This window comes from Asterias amurensis, chromosome 3 (genome assembly GCF_032118995.1).
Source record: "Asterias amurensis chromosome 3, ASM3211899v1".
In the NCBI taxonomy this organism is placed as follows: Eukaryota; Metazoa; Echinodermata; class Asteroidea; order Forcipulatida; family Asteriidae; genus Asterias; species Asterias amurensis.
In genome coordinates, this window is record NC_092650.1 from 24,054,936 (window position 1) to 24,073,959 (window position 19,024).

The window sequence follows — 19,024 nt, forward strand, 5'->3', positions numbered from 1 at the left end:
TGGAACAATTTTGATTGGTAAACCTATGACCTAATTGTTGGCAGGCGTACTCTCTGGGATGGCTGGGACTACAGCTGAAACCCAACACCACAGAATATGATTAACAAGTTGGCGGAAAACTGTTATTCTAACCTGAAAATGTATGGATTGGAGTCAAGAATTCATGACAAGATTGAACTGTAGTGTGGCAATGAATAAACACTTGGGAACCTCGGTGTCCTTACCGAGGGAAGCTGCGCAAGTAAAAACACAAGAAACAGCTTCCCCCCCCCCCAAAAAAAAAAATCCATCTGAGAAACAACAATAATCCATTTGGACGATTAGAACCGACTGTTAAGATCAACAGCTGTACGCTAAAAACCCTCGCTTAAAACCTTGCAAATATGAAGTGCAGTCGAAGACCAATGCGCGATACACTAGATTAGCACTAATGAATGCAGCAACACTTGCCAAAATCAATGCCAGCCCGAGCCCTCAACAGCCAAAATGGGCAAAGCAATGAAATTCATGTATGACCATGCTGCACCTCGGATGTTACATACATGTACAATTTGGCCCAAATTGATGGCAAGTGCATTTCGAATATATACTCGTCTCTTTCCCCCCTTTAGTGCAACGCTCTCTCCTGCATGATAATCAATCCAAATGCAAAACATAGAAAGCTTGGTCTATTTCGTGTGAGAGGGGAAAAACGGCCGGGTAGTACGGGAAACGAGAAATGAGCAAAAGCCAGCCATGTGATGAACCGTGGATGCACAAAGACATGTAAGATAACTGGATTGACAAACCAAGGGGAAGACATCAGATTTTTTCTTTCTCTTTTTTTTTCGGATTTCTTTTTTTTTTTTTTTTTTTTTGGAGTGTGGGGAGTGAAGAGCATCTCTCAGGAAACGCTGTGGCTCGCAGATGCTACCGTTTGGTGTACAGTTTCAATTGTGATATTGATTAAGAGATCAGGGTGCACCACCATCTCACAGTGATGGGAGGAAGTCAGGACTGTCTTCCTGACAGGTCCTCCTCGACCGAGGGCGGAGGGAGACAAAAATACTCCCCAAAAACTTGATGGACAGTCTCATCATCGACCTTTACTCCGTGAATTTTTTATTTATTTTTTGGCAATTGAAGGGAATTTGGGACTTTTTTTTTGCTCTTCAACCAAGAATGGGGAGACAATCAGGGAAGAAAACCATCCCTACAAATTGATTTTGGACTGAATTTAGAGGGTTTGAGCTCATTCAGAAAAACTTTAAAAACTAGAGGATTTTAATTTGGTTGTGTTTCACATCAACATTCTCAGACTAGTATTGCTGTCCTGCACAAAATTTTATATATAATATATATATAACAACAAATTTTCATGCGTAAATTATTTCATGATTCATTCTTTTCCAGATGACTGTTGTCATACTGTCCTGATAAAAAACTTGCAAACTCATGCTCCAGAAAATGTTTACTTTCCTCTCCAACGTCTGGTGACAACCATCTGATCAGCCGATTGTCCCGCCACTTATTTCTAGAATTTTGAACGATATCGAGGAACAGGAATCTCTAACAAACATCTTCGGCACATACTTTTTGTAAATTTGATAAAAAAGGTAAAATTAAAAAAACATCTGAAATGTAGGTCATGAGCCTAGGCAAATGCAGACTGCTGTGTTTTCATTTTTATCAATATCTTGAAGCAAATGGTACGTTCAGAACTAAGGAAAGATATGCATCACCAGCGAATGTCGGTATATGCACACATACTTTGAAAACAAAAAGCCAACCTGTTGAAATTGACACTTTATCTTTATCAAAGACTTTTGAGAAAATATACAATCACTTTCAAAGTGAAATGTAGTCTACAAAAAATGGAGCAGAGGTCGAAGTTCTCAACCTAGCACTGAATAATGACATTTTGGTTGATTACTGTTGGTGAAAAAATCCCTAATCAAACTTAAGATTCAGCAAATATAACACATGTACTCATTATTCATTCAATACAGAGGACATGATTGCCAGTTCCCCGTCCCCCCTCCTCCCCCCCCCCCCCCAAAAAAAAAAAAATCAACAAGAACAACCGGAATGTCAGTTTTGGGAAAAACTTCCAGTATAAATTAGTAGAGATAATAAATTCTGTCCCTGGTTTGAGCAACGCATGATAGATGATACCCAATAGAGAGATTGACAGTAGCAGTAGGTATTGCAACAACAAATTTCACAATTTACCCCCGAATTCGGGCTGTCGGAAATCGTCAGTGTGAACAGCCGTATTTGCATAGGCAACCAGCGGAGGCCCGCGATGCTGCTGCTGCTGCGACGGACGCACTAGTCAGCTCTGGATGAATCACAGAGATTACCACGCTGGAAATATTGTTTGTGTGATCGGGCTGCAAATGAAATGATTTGACTGAGTTCCGGGGCTCAGCGCAATCGCATAATAAACCACTGGACAGGATTCCAGGGATTATTGGCCATTTACATGTATGTCCACAAACACTCAGCCTTGTTCTTCTTTTTTTTTTGTCCACCGACTACTTTTCCCTTTTTCACTTTAGGAGAAACCAGTCAAGAATGCAGTTATTTAATTTCCTTGGCATGGGGGGATTGGAAAGCATGTCTGACTTCAATCATACAGAAGTCAATTGTTAGTTTTATTAGATTGATAACTCCACAACAGTATATGTTCAAGGTTGCCCTCTTCAATGCTGACTAATCACGCAAGTCACGTAATGTTTCAGCATTAAATTACGACCAATTATTATTTAATATTCCACTGAGAAAATGTCCTGGTGAGAAAACAACAAATCATGACGGTGGCGTAGACGTCAAATTGGTCCATGTGCATTCAAAAGCATGCCGGGCAATTTCCATGGTAATCACTAAATTTGATGTTTATGACGTTGGATGGATAAGATGGTTTCACCGCAGGAAAAGTTAATAAAGGCGGGGTTTTGTGGGGTTCTTTCTTCTTGGTCTCACGATATTGAAAGTTAATCAGACCAGGTAAATTACAATAACGGGGTTTACTTAATCAGACATAAGTATTCCACAGAAACAGTCAAGTTGAGCTGATGTGAAACCAAACACTTGTGTTTTCATTCTTCATAAGACAAAACAGTAGTCAAATACTAAAATTATACCCTACAGCATTCAGTATTTGATTGATGAAATTATGTAAACAACAGCGATTTTAAATTGAATCTGCTTTCTTAATCCTTGAAGTTCCATAATTTATTTCATAAAAACTACCTCACATTAAAATCTTATGCTGTACTGATTCATTTCACAGGTGTTATCTTCTAAAAATAACAGATTAAAGGGTGTTAATTTCTGATCACTGTGTGGTTAATTTTCCACCTCAGAAGCAGACTCTAAAAGACATCCGAAAGTAAAACAAAACAAAAAACCACCCTTTTTTTTGGAGTATATTTCTAACAATCCCCTCTGCCATTTCCATAAGAAGAAGACGCAGAACAAAACAAAAAAATGCTCAAAAGTCATAAAAAGGAGAAAAGATAATGTGAAATATGCATGTATTTCTCAAGGTTGTGGTTTATTCCAACTGCTCTCCCTCTCTCGCTCATTCTCCTTTACTACAGCAACCCACTCCCTGCTAAATAACCATGCCTTGTTAAGCATCATAAAACCAACCAAGCGTTAACGCGCAAAAACAAAATCAAGACGTCTCAGTCACTTTGTTGCAGATTTCACGGTTGAAGAAGGCAGTTTTCAGCGGGGACTTTTTTCCTTCTTCTTCTCTATTTATCTATTTTTTGAGAATGAAAGTGGAAATTGACCAAGTAGAACATGGTTGTACATTGAAGGTAGAAATGTTAATTGTTATATGACCATGGGTTCATTTTGGAATCTTTTATATACAAGAAATTATGCTGTTGTGTGATTTAATTAAATTTGATGCAATCCTAACTGATAACAGTTCTTAGGGTTAGTTTTGATTTCAAATTTACCAAATTGGGATACGATTTTGTATATAAAGTGGACTTGAAATTATGTGTATATTTAATTAAAGTTACTTTGTATGTCTATCAAAAACAATATTAAAAAAAGAAAAAGAAAAAAATGCTTATTTAAATTTTTAGACAGATTTGACACTAACATTTGGAATAACAAACTCAAACAGGTCAAGCTATAGATGTGAGAAAAATCATAATTTTCATTTTAAGTCAGGTTAGAACCGATTAAGAGGTCACTATCTTGGTCTTTGACACAAAAAACATGTTGCTAAAAAACCACAGTTTTTTCTCTTGCCTTCGAGACACACAGATGGCCATCAAATATTAACATGTGTGCTGTAAGCAATGTTGTGCCTTACTTACATAATTACAACATTAGTCCATATAATTACCTATCACTTTCAGAATATGCGTATAGACGCAATGTGCATGACATTAACACATAATGATAAACACATAATATATCCAGCAAAGGGGCTGTATTCCGATGCATCAATCAAATATCAATTATTTTATGCTTTGGTCAAATTCCGACGGGTTTTATATTTCCTTCCCCCAAAAAAGAAGTTTCTGAGACTGAGAAGAAGAAAAAAACTGATGAAATAAATCCTTATTATATCACTGCAGTTTGATGGTTTGATCAACTAATACCCAAGTTTACATGTAAAGCAGCCCCTTGCTACCATGCTATTGAAAGACTGCTGAAAAAATTGAATATCCATCCCAAAAACCACACTAACTTCTTAATAAAATACATACCAAATTCTCTTCAGAACAGTGACAAATTCTACAAGAAATTTACACAGTTTTTGGTAAAACATCACTGTATCATTTCACTAAAAAAAATCCATGAATTAGAAAGCAAAACTATTAGAACTATAAACAAGAAACATCCCAACTGATTTGACGACATCATTAAAACTGTTTACAGCAGTATCTTTTGCTAATTACTGCCTTCGGACTGGACTCTGATCATCATCGGTCACACCCGGTGGTCAAGCAGTTATAAAATATCTACTCTGGACAGGGGGAAGATTTGACAAATAATGTGGAAAATCCCTTTTTTTTTTTTTTTTTTAAATGGGTTCAGGGCTCAAGCTCCCCCTATTCTAGACACAGAACCTCAAATTCCAGAGGTTAACAGATTTTGCGCATCAGCAGAAAAAACAAACTTCAGGTAGCCACAATGTGGAATATATCTAATTTACTTCTCTGAAGAAAACGTAATCTCCAGAAGTTTTTGAGAATAACTGAGAAATCAAATATCTCAGGTTTTTATTGACCTTTCAGTAGTTTTTTATAGATTAAAGCCTTTTTGCTCCTTCAATGATTAGGGGTTTATTCGACCCATTATTTAATTTCAATTTGTAATGTATTTAAATGTAAAACTGTTGTAATTCAGCCTAAAAAAAACCTCATCGAATGGAGTAGCTTTTAATTAGTTACTTGTTTTAATTTTATTTTATTTTATTTTCATTATCATGTTTTTAATGTTGGCGCCTTGGGCATTTTTAATTGAAATGTGCGCCCTATAAATGTACATTTTAATTATAATTATTCATATACAGTTTTCAATAAACAATTTTTATCTGTGTATCTATCTTGGTTTCAAATTTAACCTGAGTAAAGCATTCAACAGCCTGGATATGGGTTGATCCTCTTACGATCACACAGCAGTCTAACAGGTAAAAATCAAAATAACACAACTACATAGACCCTAATCAAGATGCAGCCATCTTGAAATTTTCTCCCATAGATATCAATGTTACCAACCCTAGACTGGAGAACAAAATAGCCTGGTTCCTATTTGCAAAAAGATTTTTAACATTCATTATCGTTGCTCGATATGAGGAATATGACCAAGATGGAGGCAGCTGTCTATTCCTTCTTAGAATCTCCCACTTGAGTCTTCACACTCTCCATTTCTGAATATTTTGTAAACACTTATTTTACCTCCAACGAACCAGATGCAATACCCCACTCACAGAAGTAGGAAAAGGGCATTTTGCCTAAATTAAAAAACAGACGCACATAACAAATAAAAAAAATCGCTTGGGGGAGAGTCAGTCAAGCAGGTAATGAACTCATTAGAGCATGTGCCGCGCTCCCATTAAAAAATATACCTCTCGCCTCTGAAAAATAATATTAAAAATGTTATGTTTTTATTGTTCAGGCAGTGAGGTTTTTTCTTGTCTCATTATAATCAGCAACCTCAACCCCCTTTCAACTAGTTATGTCCATCAACCTCTTCCTCAAGTGTTGATCCAATAGATCTTTCCCCAAACCCCTACAATTGGGTGTGCAGAACGCTCGACCAACCCCCCTCAGTAGCTTACTACAGATCATCCCCACCCCATTGACTAGCCCAACATTACCCCTCAATCCTATCCTGCCAAGTACATCAACATGGACCGGCAATCCTTCTTCTCCTTTCTCAATCTCAACAAGAAGATAGAGACAAAAAAATACCTCCCAACCCTCCGAGCCTGAATGACATTTGCATCTAGCATATCCACCCCCCCCCCTCTCCTTCCACCATCTATAAGAACCTGCACAGAACCACAGATTGATGCAAAAATCAATAGCTGTGTGGCCTTTCCCTACTATAATTGCTTGTCGCACTAATGAATCAATCTAGATGCCCTATTCTTTCTTATAATCAAGGCCTCTACCATCCTACTAAATGTATTAGAGTTTTAATGCAATTACGGACGATGTGCACAAGGACAGGGGACGAAAAAAGGAGTGAGCAAGCAGGAGAGCTGCCATATTGAATAATTTGCTGCTGAAAAAGCAAATAAATTATGAGCAAGAGGTGAGTTAGGACAACATATCCAGAACAAACAAAGCGTCGCGGGTCCAGTTCAACATGGCCTCTTTTTCTTCATGATTCTGTTTCTTTCAGCATGCTGTGTTTTTCCGGTGGCAATTTATCATCAGGCAATGGACTGAAATCAATGTGTGTAGTATAGGCTATGTGTTTGTGGGTTAACTATCACTGATGGTGTGGGGGACATTTTGTCACCTTCAAATTTATTATAAGGGTTAAGGGAACATCATCGTAATTATTTACATGGTGGTCTGAATTCTCATTTTGTTTAGAGGGGGGAGGGGGGGGGTACCCACAACAACTTGTGAATGGCTGATGTGATATTAATACAAAAGTGTCAGCCCCCTAACAGAAATAAAAAACACCTGGTACAGTCCTGATTGTCTTTGACAGTCGAAAGCATACAATAAACTACCCTACAATGTAATTCAAGTTCCAAAGATTAAATTAATTTTTTCCCTTTTTTTTTCTTCTGAATAATGAAAGAAAAATTTGCCTGAGGAGGAACAACGGGTTAAATAACGGACCCGTGTCATTTCAATCAAAGCCCCCAAAAACTGTGCAGAGTGTAGCAGCCTCTAACACACACACACACGTCTGACTGAACCCCGGTTCAGAATATATTTAGGCCTACTCCAGACTTCAGAACTTCATTACTTGGGTCAATATGCAATTGACAGTGCCATTCAATCTAATTTACCAGGATATCAAAAAGGCACAAATTTATCTCGGCCACGTGGTGGTGCTGCTGCTACTTTTAGTAAAAGAAAAAGACCATGGTGTATAAGCAGCACAGACCAGCGACACCCCTGCATGAAGTTTGGATTTTTTCCCTTCCTACAGTATAAAAGAGGTGACCTTACCAAGGTGTGACCTAGGTCAAACAGACAATGTTTCTCCATGGGTGGGCCCACTGTCTAGGGTTTGGTATGTGTGAATGAAGGGTACCAGACACACTGGGTGAAGAAGAAGAAGAAAAAAAGTCTCCTTTTTTTTTTGCATAACCTTAGGCAGGTCATGAATATGGGTGTAATGTATATCTAGCATGGACTGAATGAATCATGTCATGTGGGTACATTCTGAGGGCATGGTAAGTTGCAGATGGTGCCGATACTATTATAGGAAAACTGGGATAAATTTGTAGGGGGCTCAAGTGGGGTGCACAATTTTTTTTCAAAGAGGGGCCTACCAATGGCATGTTGGGTACATTCTGAAGGCATGGTAGGGGGCAGATTTGTGATTATACTATTACAGGGAAACTGGGATAAATTTGTAGGAGTGCATTATGTTTTCCAGAGAAGGGGGGGGCACTTCTGGCAAATTATAGATGTAGTTTCTGTTTGCATTTTTCCCAAACAAGCCCCTTTTCAGCATTGTTGTTTTGGAGTTAACTGTTTTTCTTAATGAGATAATCTCATCTGGAGGTGAAAACACTGTCTCTAAAAACCACAGATGTCTCTAGAAACCACAGATCCTTGCCGACTTGCATCAAATTTACAGCTTTTATTTCAAAAAACTATTGAAAATGAACACTTTTTGAAATCATATCTTGAAAGTATTCTGAACTTCATCGAGTGTTTGCTGCAAATACCACAAAATGTTTGCCCCAGAAAATGTATGGTTTTTTTTTTTATGGTATTTGCTTTTCAATTGTGACACTATGTTTTCAGTGGTTAACTTTACATTCTAAGTTATTAAGTTGTATGCTACAGAGAAAAATGTTACAAGTGGTACTCTTAACATAGATCGGTTCCCTTTTGAAAACTGAGGTAATGTTCAATGGCCCATGTTGTTGAATGACACTATTCATTGAGCATGAAATACAGTTATTCATGTCATACAGATCTCGGTCGAGTCATGAACGCATACAATTCCAGTTATTCCCTTTCTTGTTGGCAATGGAAAGCAAACTGCAAGGCGGGCGTACGACACAAACACAGAGAGAGAGAGAGAGACTTAAAAGAATCAATCGCATTGCTCCGATGGGATTCCACTTCAAAGAAAAAAAAATAACCATTTTGACCATTTGTTGGGTTTTACTTTGATCAATTATTCTTATCAATTGGTTAAAGAGTCAAGGACTGATAGATTCAACACATGTTAGCAGGTCCAGTCAAACACCCAAGATGCAGAACATGTTAAACTATGTTCCACAAGGGCCATACCATGAAGGAAAATCATGAATAAACATCACATAACTTACTAAAATCAAAGTTTTTTCTTTAGTAGGCTTCATTCTCTACGAAAGCTAATATTTTATGTAATGTAGGTCTTCCTTGGTGCCTTTTGAAATATTCCAGCATGCAATTATTTCCCTAAAATATTTATCCAGTAAGCCGAGCAAAAAACACAACAGTCATTCATCCATTGTCCTCATTCTTACTCTTGAAGCCAAACAAAAATAATTAAACTTGGCCCCATTTTTTTAACGATTTTTTTTAATTTACCCATGTTTCACACTACTGTGTTCTAAATAAGCCAGTGATTTTAAGTCCGTTTTTGTTCCTTCCTAAAAATATATTTATTTTTCCTTAAAAAAAAAACCTAATCCTACGTACTCTATTTGAAAACACAATGACGATAAACATAGCTGTAATTATCCGTTTACTTGGCTTTAACAAGACAAATCGGTCCTGCTCCTACATGAATGAAGGATCACATCGCTTGTTTCTCGATTTGAACCGAGGCTACTTTTTTTCATAAAATTATTTTCAAAATGGTCATGACAAAAGGATAAAACAATCCTGAAAATCTTAGTCTTAAAATAAAAATATGACATAGTTTAAAACAATTCTGTAATAATATCAAATAGTTTCAAAAAATTATGTCAAGTACTAAATCAAAATATCGATGTGTGTATCATAATCAGACAAGAAAGTTAAACAAATAAAAACACATTCCAGTGACAGCAATTTTGGGAGAACACTGATAATGTAGAGTATTTATAATAAAAAAATAAATAGGTCACAGATTTGAATTGAGCAGGACTTTAAATAAAATACAGTTAAATCTGGGATTGTGAACGACAAATACTGTCACAAATCTAGGATAGGATTGTGAATGACAACGCTGTCACAACATCATCACATTGTAGGTGTGTGTTGAACAAGTTATGTATCGATGATAACATTTCCAGATGTACGACTTAATCCATTTACGAACTTGGTATCAAACAAAATCTTTATCAACAACACATCATCAACATTAAAAACTCTGAACTATTCTGAATGAAGAATGACTGTAAACCATGAACATTATTTCATGAGATGCAAACAACAAACAAGATTCTGCATCGCTGGAACGGATATCCGTCCAAATGTTACGACAACAATCAGGTCGGACTATTAAATATTCTCCAGACCCTGTCCCATCATGGTTCCCTTCCAAGTCCAATCCATTCAGAAAGTCCCTGAATCAACCACTGATCGGGCAGCGTGTCGTTCCCAGTGTAACTCACCGGCCGGATCTAGTACTCCCGATCCCCGAGATAGAAATATAAGACTAGGTCATGCTAATATTGGTAGTGTGCAGTGTGGGGTGATGATATGTCATGCCCTCAGTGCACCGTTGAATGCCAGCCTTTTACCCCTGCCCATTCAGACAGTACAGGAGGCACACTTTACACCATGGATAATGCAGTACATGCTTGGGTATTGTATGCACAACACTGATGTGGGTTTATACCAAAGGTCACAGTTTCTTACTTACCCACTTCCCTCCAGTGTGACGACAACGCCGACTGCAGCAGCTACTACGAGTAGAGAGAGAGAGAGTAGACAACACACACGCACCCACACACGCAGACACACCAGACAGCAGTTGGCCTCATTAACCAGTGAACTAGCTGCGCGACTGACCAGGGGGAAATACGGCTGTGTTCCTTCGCACCAAAGCCCCTACTCACTCACTGACTAGCTCAGTCTCTGATCAGCACCCGGCAAATGCTTAGCATGCATAAGAGCCTCAACAATTAAAGCCGGGCGGGATTGCTTACATTCAAATCTTGTTTCACATTTGAATAAACACCAGTGAATGCCAGGCTAAGCAATTATCACTATGCCTACATCCAGGCCTGTTTAAATTACCAATGAAATCGTATGCATTATTTACATTCCCTAATGCAGTCCGGGTGTGGATAATAATAAAAAGAAGAGAGAGGCCTTATTCTGTTCTTCTTGATGCCCACCTTGGACCTGCTGTTTCAGCATGTGTGTAGTATTGATTTCATCTCCAAAGTCTGCCCTCACACACCCTAAGACATCTTTTAAGACGAATCGGGGGGCAGGGCCAAGAAGCAGCAGAGAGTGAAGACACAACGGCCGGCCGGTCGGACAAACCCAGGGAGAGAGGAAGACCAATGTTTGGTTTACATTAACACCTCCGCATCCAAAGTAGACCACTCAGCTGAGGAATGGAGAGGGAGGGAGAGGACGGCCCAAATGGGTCAGGCTTTAATCTCCAGAGCTACGGGCAGCAAACCCACAAACAGCAGCAGCACACACACACACACACACACAGAAGAGCAGAGGAGTACAAATCACTGTGATACAAATGTGCAATATTAATCACATCATTGTAGCCGCGGCCCGACCACAGCGCGTATACACACTCAGCCTCCCCGGTATATACGAGAGGAGGGGAGAGAGATGGCAATCACGGTTTGATGGACGGTGCACTGAGCAATGAGACAGCGCCTGGCCTCAATTGATTCAACGATGTATTCAGAACTCCATTTGCATGAAATCAGCTCCCAGGAGGAGTCAAAAGAAAAGAATCACTAAAAAAAATCAGGTGGCTACCTGGGGGGGGGGGGGGGGGGGGTTATAACCACCAACCACACAATGGCATCCAGCAATCTTTTATATCCCAACCTGGCCTAATCACCTTAATTGATATCATCTGCATATGTAAATGACCGTATCTCTAAAGCCGGCCTTGGTCTGGTATTAAGCTTCCTGCAATAAAGTAGCTGTAAATGGGTTGTAGAGAAACTAAATAGTTAATAGGCCATTGTAATAAGCAGGGTTTCACACAGGTTGAGTAGTATTGTGGCCTGATGGGGTGTCCAAACCGGAGTAAAGCTTGTGTTGCACAGCGGGACAACCCACTACTCAACAATTTCTAGGCATATGTACAATACAGCTACACATAAGAAATGGTGTGAGAATGTGTCTAGACAACTCATTATCGCAGTTATTCAATACACCCCAACACTAAACTACATTCATCAGCATATTTCACATCAAGCTAATAAGTACATAAAGTAACAAACACCAACAACAAGTCAAAACTCACAGGCAAAAAAAGGTGACTCCCCTCTTCCAGCAGAGTGTGATGGTATTCAGAGCTCAACAACCCACACAGATGAAATAACCCAGCGTCTATTCAACCCCTCTCTGATACAATGGTGGGATTACTTACCTACCCCACACTAAAATAGGTGAATTAATGGCACTTATAAACCATAAAGAATTTCCTATGGGTCATCAAACAAAAAGGAGCAGTGTGCACACACAAAAAAGCTAACCTTGTTTGCATGAGAATGGCCCCCCAAAATTGCTGAGTGCACAGACTGGGTAGCCTGTGTCACTGCCTGGTTAGGGCTGGCCCCAATCAACATATGCAAATGCAATTAAGCTACATGGGGGGGGGGACTATGGAGTTTGTGGTACACACAGTGAAAACCTTGAGTTGCCCCAAATCACCCACATTAACTAATAATCAATGAAGAGAGAGAGGGTGTATTCCTGGGCCCCCTTAGGGTTGGGTTTAAGGTTTAAGGCTTGGGAAGGAATGCGCGCTGCTTGCTGTGGCTGGGAAAATCACAAGATTGGGAAAACAATTTTGATTAGCTTGACATTGTTTGTTAATGTGTCCTGGGGATTCACTGTATTACATTCTGATGGGGGGGTAACCTGGGCCCAATTTCATAGAGCTGCTGAGCACAAAATTTGCTTAGTATGAACTTTCTGCCTCGATAAAAACATGGGATTACCAACAAAATTTTCACATGATTTTCAGGATGAGCAAACATCAGCCAACCAATATGCAACAAATGGTAAATTTGGTTGCTAATCATGTTTTTATCAGTGAAGAAACTTTCATGCTAAGCAAATTTTTGTGCTTAGCAGCTCTATGAAATTGGGCCCTGGTCTGATTTTGACAGTTTGATTGTGGTATTAAGTTGTCATAATGATTAAAGTGTAAGATGAAATTGGGTTATGGGTTCAAAGCTGAAAGGTTCAATACTAAAAAGAATTATAAAAATTAGGCTTCCATTAATTAAGCAACATCAAAATCACCAGGACATCTGCCGATGACATCCTGATAATGTGGAAATGACTTTCAGCTCTTTCCGCTCGCTTGAGTTTTATAGCATTCCTGGTGTTCCATCAATTGATACACTTGTTCTAGTTTGAAATAATTCTCAACAACTTGTTGACAGGCGTTCTAGCTTTTCAGTGAGGCGAATATTTTAGAGCACTCCATTCAACAAAGTTCTGATTGTAAGTCAATTCATTGTGACCTTATACAAAACTACAAGAGCAATGGCTTTCCTTGCAGTTGTAATGAAATATCAGAGAGGAACAAGTTTTGACTAAAAACATGACAGAAAGCATACCAAACAGTTTAGAATATTTCCTTATTACCATATAACAGCAATGGACCAATTCAAACAAACGTCTCTGAACTGTTTTTGACTCTGCTTCTTTGTTCAGCCATGTACAGAAGTTCCACAGAAGTTTCTTTATCACATATAAGTATCTTTATCACACAAACATTATCTAAGTCATACTCCCTGTATACACAAGTAGTCATCACTGCTAATCCTCATTACACTAAAAGGGGATCTGACTAGTCCTACCATCCAGTCTCAGTTTGGAACACAAAAAATGAGACAACGGTGGCATGCTTTAAGTCAACAGTGTGGAGGCAGTTGTGTATACAATGATGGTTCAGGCTTAGAAATCACCAATAATTCAACCTTTGCCGAGAAAATCACTTTAATTAAATTTGTATTGACCAAAATAAGAGGCTAGGTTGCTCGTTTTTTTAAAAATACAATCCATACAACCTGAAAAAAAGAAGAGGGACACTAAAGCTATTACAATTCTATCACTAAATCAAAACTCAGTCATGTGTAGGGAGGACTAAAAAAAGACCATTGAAAGAAAAGCGAGCGGGGTTGACTAAAAAAATTACAACAAAGGTTCTGATTTAATAGGGTAAGAGGATTGACTCGTTTTTGGTGGTAGACAATAGGCTGTGCAAACAATTCCAACATGGGTCAGATGCTACCATGGCAACACTAAAGAGAGCTAGAAAGAAAAAAAATACCTCAGTGTTCACCGGGTAGTGTAGACTGTAGCGTGTGGTAGGGGGTACATGGATGGAGGGTAGCCTGCCCTCTACTGGCCACAACTTGGAAGGGTTTTCTGAGAATTCACTGTTATATCAGCAGATTGGAATTTTTGTTTTGTTTGCATGCAATTAAATATATAAAAACATGTCAACATGACAGGGTCAAAACCTTTATTACAAAGACGGATTGGGGGACTTTTCAATTTAAAAGATTTTAAAAAGCCAATTTAGCATAGATTGAGAAGGACTTTCAACTAAAAATGAATGAATGAATTACAAAGCCTACCTATGAATGAAGTAAGTATGAATTACACTCTTAGATTCAAAAATTTTACAATTCCAGCTTTAAACGTGTCTACCCACCTCTTATTGGTCATGTACGATATGCAATTTTATTGAGCTGTCACATCATAAGACAACAAATTCTAAGCATTTAATGTACCCTACCCATCGTTTTCAGAATGTAACTTGACAAGGATTTCAGCACTGAACATAACATCCCCTCCAATCTTTAAGACAAAACCTGACAACCAATCAGCGTTTAATGTACAACTGCCCCACCCCACCCCCATTACAGAACGTAACTTGAAAGAGAATCACCATTAAGCACCCCCCCCCCCACCCCTCTAAGTAAAAACTCTTGCTGTATACTACGGAGAATGATAGACGGAAACAGATCATCCGTAATATGTCATATCAAACAGAATATCCAGGATGTCTGTAGGAATAGTGTGCGGCATCATGTTACAATAGGTTTCCCTCCCCTCCACTTTACAGAAGCCAACATTCCCATGTTAAAACATCGCCAGGAACAACAAACTCAACCCAGAATTGTTTCCAAATGGAACAATATTCCGTCTGTATTTGGGTCAGGGACCTGGCCTCCTCTAAAGGGCAGATCAATGATAATTGCTTTCACATCAACTGACTATCTTTAGAACTCAGTCTCTGATGATGATGATTAAAGATAAATATGATAGTGATGTGTGGATACAATCCCAAAGAAGGTATCAAGACTGTGAGTCAATAATTAAAAACGCATTAAAATTCACAAGCAAATTCAACAAAGCATGTTTCATTTTGACAACAAGAAACGTGTAAAAAATTGTTACGCTCACTGTATCCACGTGCCAAGGTGGTAACTCGGTTCAGAAAAGTTTTCAACTTTATAATTTTGAAAACAAACTTGTCGAATGCAACCGGGTGGTATATCATGCGACAGAATTTCTAACAGAGAGCACTTTTAGGAATGATGCCAGTGATACTACAGTTGTTTTGTATTCACTTTGTCTGAGTAACTTGTGCCTTCGAGAATAAATTCATGTCAAGAAATCAATAGATTTCCAAGCGACTGTTAAAGTTGATCCCTAATTCTTTTTCCAAACAACACAAAAATTGGGTGGTTTTTTTTTCTCTCTCAGCATTAGTTTTGACAGATGATATTACAAATTTAACATAAGATACTTTCTTGTATGCCACATTACTCTTCAATGTAACTTGTTACCTTCAAGAATAAGTTCATTTCAACAAATCAAACAAACAAAAAAATACTTTTTGGGGGAGGGGGTGCCAAAGGACACACAAATTGAGATTTTTTTTTTTTCCCCCTTTTTTCAGCACACATTTGGACAAAATATAGTTTTTAAAATTAACAACATCAAATACTTTCTTGTAAGCTATGCATAAAGTACATAATACTTGACGCATTTTTGTTAGTACGCTAGTAATGTGAGATAAAATCTACTCACTACAATAACTCTCTGGTTTATAGTCACTAAATGTCACTAATTTTATAAATTCTTTGACAAAATGAAAATAGCTATATATAAGACTTAAAGTAACTTTTTTAACATCAATTTTGCAAGAATACCCAGACAATGCATTTTTAACAAAAGGCATCTATTTTTTCTTGGTCTCAAAAACAGTGAATTGTTCAGCAGTTCAATGTTTTAAATTTCAATTAATTGCACATCTACGGCCTTAAAATGTTGATCGATGGAATGAATGCATTTGGTACTTGGCCAAGGTGGTTCACCTTATACAATAAAAGATTATTTGCTCTCCTGATCAAATTAAAATCATTATTGATTATTATTTTTTAATATTATTATTTTTTTTTTTTTTTCAGCTAAATTGTTTTTAAAGAAATGATAGCCGAAAAAAATAAAAATTTTTGTTAGTAAAAATGTGTTTGCATTCCTAATTAAAGAATTTTAAAATAATGTGATTTACGTTCAGTGTAAAAAAAATAAAAATCTTTTCAGAGTCTAATGGAATTTTTTGAAAATCAACACTACTTGTATTGACAGAATCAACAAAGCCTGTTACGGCACCCAAATCACAAGAGCACCACGACTTTCCTTTCATGTAATTTCTCGTTCTTTATTTTTTCAAAACTGAAATCTCTGGATGGTTCTGATATTATCTCAAAGTATTTTATCAATTTCCCAAATATTTTTACAATCTCCCTCTTGTTGACCAGTCCTACCACCAACAAAGGCGCTCGGCAAAAATCTTGGTTTTTAAGCGAAGGTCCACCCAGGATCAGGTTTCAATCATCCATCGAGCCCATTGCTCCATCAAATTCACTTCTTTTTTTCTTCTTTTCTACTCACAAAATTTGTCCGGTGCTAACCAATGATTAACATTTCGACATAACTATCGATTATGAAGAATGGGTTTAAATTTCAATATTTGTTCTTCTTTTACAGTGACGCACGCTGCTGGCCCAAATTATTCTTATTGTGTGAGTGGGCAGATTTGAACTTGCGTTAGTGTGTGTGTTCGGCACGCACCACTTCAAGAGATTCAAGCGACCATGGTATATAGTAAGACTTCATTCTAATGGCCACTGTTCAAGTCTTTATCCTCAATCTGGACATTTTTGTTGTCCGTGGAAATACTGTATGACAAATCAAATTAAACCAACCGCTCACTTGAATAGAGAGGAATAAAAACTGTCGGTTTCAATAGATGAAATAAATGACAAGCTTTGGGAAATAAACAGGCTACTAAACGAATCCAGTGAACTTGTTCCACATGTGGATCTTTAGAAAAGCTGAACTGGAACCTACATTTAACAAAGTGAAAGTCTTGATAACTATATCACTGCGTTTAACTTCAATGACAAATCAAAAAGGCAATAATTGAGAGTAAAATACAAGTGCACTCGGTTGAAAGCATTACTTCTTTTAATTGTATGAGCAAGCCTTTTCATAAAGCAGCAACAGTTTGACAAAATTGTGACACAGTTGTGACAAAATTGTGACACAGTTGTGACAAAATTGTGACACAGTTGTGACACAGTTGTGACACAGTTGTGACACAGTTGTGACACATTTGTGACACAGTTGTGACAAAAATGTGACAAAGTTGTGACACAGTGGTGACACAGTTGTGACAAAGTTGTGACACAATTGAAACAATGCATCTGTCTAGGAATTTCTTATGTAGCCTTTCAAAAAAGAAAAATATATAAACCCCATTTTATGAAGCCCATCACAGGTGACACTTTGCTTGTAAGATAACACTTTGAGCGGAATTCAAACTTTCAAAAACAGAAACCAAATGTTTAAGGAGCAGAGCAATTCAGAAAACTAAACATTTCAATTTGCTTTTATCAAAATGTTATCTTCACTTAAAAAAAAAACCCATATCAAAATCTTAAAGGATTATAAACACAGATATATTTGTTTAAATCAAAATTTTGGTGGAGCTGAAACATTTGACAACATAAAAATGTATTAATCTAGCCAGGTGTTTCTTTTCAAGTTCAAAGAAAAGAAAAAAAGAGACGCTGGGTATTAATCTAGCCAGGTCTTTCTTTTCAAGTTCAAAGAAAAGAAAAAAGAGACGCTGTGTGAGTAGAGAGTGTGGGGCACTGGCCGACTTGTAACAATGGTAATTATCCAGGGAGATTCGCTGATGAAATCACTTCACCTGATGAGCACAGTACCCCCCAAGTCCCTGGCTCCGAGCAAGACACACAACAAACCAAAAAGAGTCGATCATCTGAGGCTGGTGGTCATAATCTCTGCTCATTTACCACTTCTACTTCATTTGCCTCAACTGCCAACAGGAAGGGACTTTAAGGGCATCACCATGGCAACAAATGACTGAGGAAGATAAGCCTGTTTCTTTCTGGAGTTTATTAAAAGCCCAAGAGATGCAAAGACTGTGTTGTTTGGCTGGGGCCAGGGCCCAGTTAGATTTTTTTATGACACAGTTAGAGCTTGAGAAAATTGCATTATGCCCATAAGTATAAATAAGTCATTTCTAAATGTAATAAATGAGAGTCATATGAGTAGTAACACAGGAGGCTTGTTACAGCTTTAATGCATTTGGTATAACAAATGAATAGTAATGTACACTCTTATCGGACTAGCCACCTTCTACCATGTCTCTATTAGTAATAGACCGTACACTTTTAATCAACTTGAGTGTGCACATTGGCCCCTGCTGGAACAAAAAGTTTTGGGGAAAATAAAATGTGGTCACAAGTTTCCTGCATCTATACTTTAGGGTCTATGGTTTAAAGGTTATGTCAAATGTTTCTTAAAATTTCAAAGGGAAGTGTCTCTAATAAGCAAAGAGGTTTCTGCCTCTTCCTTGTCCAGCTCTTGGCCTCCTTGCCCTCGTCTTGGCCTCTCGCTCTGATCTTGGCCTCCAGCCCTCGTCTTGGCCTCCTGCCCTCATCTTAGCCTCCCCGCCCTGGTCTTGGCCGCCCTGGTCTTGGCCTCCTGCCCTGGTCTTGACCTCCCCACCCTTGTCTAGGTTGCCCTCCCTGCCCTCGTCTTGGCCTCCCGCCCTGATCTTGGCCTGAGCCCTGCCCTGGTCTTGGCTGTCCTGATCTTGGCCTTCCCACCATTGTCTA

General features: G+C 38.1%; 1 protein-coding gene across 6 annotated transcripts in view; it reads right to left on the reverse strand.

Annotated features, from left to right (window-relative positions):
- Positions 1 to 19,024, reverse strand: part of LOC139935453 (zinc finger homeobox protein 3-like) — a 151,328-nt gene that overhangs the window by 66,980 nt on the left and 65,324 nt on the right. The window contains exon 1 of one of the 6 annotated variants that reach the window (XM_071930070.1): positions 12,085 to 12,173. The exons of 4 other annotated variants lie outside the window; for them this stretch is intronic. The gene's annotated coding sequence lies outside the window, so the exon portion shown is untranslated. Of the gene's footprint in view, positions 1 to 10,497; positions 10,798 to 12,084; positions 12,174 to 19,024 lie in introns of those variants that run through there. One more of the 6 variants, XM_071930069.1, reaches the window with a different exon arrangement.